This window comes from Hordeum vulgare, chromosome 7H (genome assembly GCF_904849725.1).
Source record: "Hordeum vulgare subsp. vulgare chromosome 7H, MorexV3_pseudomolecules_assembly, whole genome shotgun sequence".
Taxonomy (NCBI): Eukaryota; Viridiplantae; Streptophyta; class Magnoliopsida; order Poales; family Poaceae; genus Hordeum; species Hordeum vulgare.
This window is the reverse complement of record NC_058524.1, coordinates 347,994,823-347,998,240: the sequence shown is the minus strand read 5'-3', so window position 1 is coordinate 347,998,240 and position 3,418 is coordinate 347,994,823.

The following is a 3,418-nucleotide window of genomic DNA, read 5'->3' as shown; positions in this document are numbered from 1 at the left end:
TGACCCTCCAAAATTAGAGACAATGTCTTGATTCAAATTTTAAGTATTTGCAAATTATTTGAAATTCAAATTCCTTTTCATTTTAAAGTTATTGAAAAAAAGTATTTTTTTGGTTTTCAAAATATGTTCATGTTTTAGAAAATTTTATTCTGAAAATTTTGATATATAATATGCCTATATAAAATGTTCTTTCTTTTTCATTTATACGTTTTTTCTTTGCTTAAAAACAATTGTTCGTTCGCAAAAAAAAAACAAATTTGAAAAAAAAAAGCTCATGATCCAGCCAGCACGTGTGCGTGCGCTGTGTGCGCGGCTGGCCGATTCCTTTGGCCCATGAGGCACCTTTTTACTTTTTTTTCTAATTTCCCTACATTACGTATATATTTAGTCCCACATCGCCTACCTATGGACCATTAAACCTTCTTCCCACCTGTAAATATAGACCCATAAGAGCATCCAAAAATCATCTATTTCGGATTAAATCAATCTTTTGGTTTAACAAGATTTATTACATAAAAATATTTTTTCTTCTCTTCGGCGGGTTTTCTCGAAGTCGTCTCCTCATTGGAATTAATTCTTACTCTCCATTCTAAAGGTATTTCTCTTCGTATTTTTTATACTTCCGTAGTTTATTATTTCTAGACTAGTATTCCTACACTAGTATACGGTAGAGTACTTAGATATATTAATTAGTCTTCGTATTTCCACATTAGTACTAGAATTCTTTTAGACGTAGCACTTTTATTCCGTAAAACAGCTTGGACCTAATTTTTCAAATAGCCATAACTTTTTACTCGTATATCTGAATTAGATGAAACCAACGCCTAGAGTTTCGTCTTGACCCCACCTATCCTATGAACCTATCATATCAACTTTTCGAAATTTTCAAATTTCGAAATTTGTTCATATTCATATTCAAACTTCTTTTGATCATATCTTTTTATCCGTAGCTCCGTTTTAGATGAATTCAATTGCGTTGGATTCGTATCAAAGTAATCTTACCGTTTGTATCATTAGTTTTAAATTTTCAACTTATAATTTTGATCAAATCAGATTTATCTATTAGTGCCCAAAAGTATTTACATCGTTCTAAGCCGATTCAATGTTATGTTGAAGTATTTGTATCTTTTGATCCGCTATTTCAAATCTAGTAATTCTTTTTTCTACACGCTCATATTGATCTACTATATCCAATAGCATCATTAGTTTCGACCTTTGAACCTTACAAATTTGAGCGATTCAAATTTGTATTCGAACATTCATTTCATCTTATCTTGCAAATCGTACCACCTTTTCAATTGATTCCTTTTACCCCTAAACACTCATGTCATATATTTTTGTACGTAACCATCGTACTTCAGTTCAACGTCTCTTGACCTTTTTAATGCAAATTTAATTCATACTTCAATTCGCTATAACTTGCGTTGTAGTGCTCCATTTCAAGAATTTCTTTCTACAAATAAATTCTTATGTCTTATACCATTTGTCAAACAACATTCATGTTGTTCTCCCAATATTTTTGATCATCTCCCATGGTGTATGCAAGTCGAGCTTATATTGCAATGGTTCCTCGTCCATTAACTCTTTTGATCTCATTCATGCACCTTCACTTTACAACACACTTAGGACCTTTTTATTAAACCTTAGTACGTTGTTATTTTGTACCAAGACATGCTTTGTTCTTATGTTCTCTTGGTTCCTCCTTTTTGGCATGAATGTTTATTGAATGCTATTTGTTTACGATAGATTGCTCGAAGTGTGGCGAGTAGAATTAGCAGGATTATGAGAGCGACTATCTTCATCAAGTAATACCAGGCAAGTCACTTTGATCATACTATCACCTATGTTTTATGCATCGTAGTTCTACCATCCTATGCCCAATTGCATGCTGAGTAGGTACTTGGAAATTTTAGTATAGTTTGTAGTGTCATGTGGTAGGCACCCAACAACCCCGATACTTGGCCCTGGGACGACAAATTTCATATTGCTATGCTTGAGTAGACGGGATTTCGGTTGAGTGCATAACATGAGTGATGCGAGGTTGATTAATAATCAAGACCGGTTAAGACAAGATTTTCAAGACCTCGGACGCAAATGCAATTCTGGGTGAAGGACGGTTGATCGGCTCCCTGGAGAACCCAGTGGATGACCCGGGTTGCTGGAGAGGCCATGACATCCTGCGGAAAGCTTCACCCAGGCTCAAAGAGACGGACGGATATTTTCAAGACCCAAGGCTTACCTGCACAGCCACAAGTCATTATGGGCTCTGGCTTGGTTGGACAACGCGGCGACTCTGGACAGGCGGTGCTAGCAGATGTAGAAGAACGGTAGGAATGGATGGGCACCGACAGGGATTCAGAGGGACCCGTTGAAAGACCATGTTTTGATCATCCGGTCTTCAAACACCCTGAAGTGCGAGGACATACTCGGAGGCGATCAAATCTGGTGGGGAACGTGTGCAAAACTCTGCAGAGTACTCAAACCTAATCGATTAGCCATGTCCGCGGTCATGGACAACTTGAGCCAAAGGAACTGAAGTTATCTGAAATTCTCAACACCATTATAAATACTTGATGAGGGTAATATTGGTAACTTGGGTATGAGAACTGGTTGGCGGAACCATCTCATTAACAACCAACAGCGTAGTAATATTTTGCTTTTAGCCCCTCTCTTGTTGTAGGATAAAACTGGCTTTATGCAAAACTTATAGCCCCACCTGCCAAATATGCATGTAGAGATAGTTGTTTATTATTTTACCCCTCTCTTTGATGACTTGTCGGCATATTCAATATGCTGACCTACACGGCTGCAACGTCTTATGTTGCAGATATTTTCTTCGACGAGTAAGAGTACGATTCAGGGTTACGTTCCGCACTCAACTTGCCGTTGGTGTTTATTGGGACTCCACTCCCTTGACTGCTTCCGCTGAGATATTTAAGGTATATATCAGTTTTACGCTATTTACATGTGATTGCACTTTGATATATACATTGATGTACTGTGTGTGCCAGCATACTGATCCAGGGATGGCATAGAAACACAGAGGCTTGACTCGTTTTGAGTCGGGTCGCTACAGTCGTCGTCTTCGTTGATGTCGTCATTGTCGTCCTTCTCGTCGTCATCGTTGTTGTTGTTGTTGTTGTTGTCATAGTTGTTGTTTTTTGTTGTTGTTTTTTTGTTGTTGTTATTACTGTTGTTGTCGTCGTCGTCGTCTTCGTCGTCGTTGTTGTTGTTGTTCTCGTCATCGTGGTTGTTGTTGTCGCTGTTGTCATTTTTCTCTCTGTTGTCGTCATCGTTGTTGTTGTCATTGTTGTTGTCTTGTTCTCGTCGTTCTTGTTGTTGTCATCGTCATCATCATAGTTTCATTGTGTTGTTGTTATTGTTGTCATTGTTGTCGTTCTAGTCTTTGTGGTCGTTG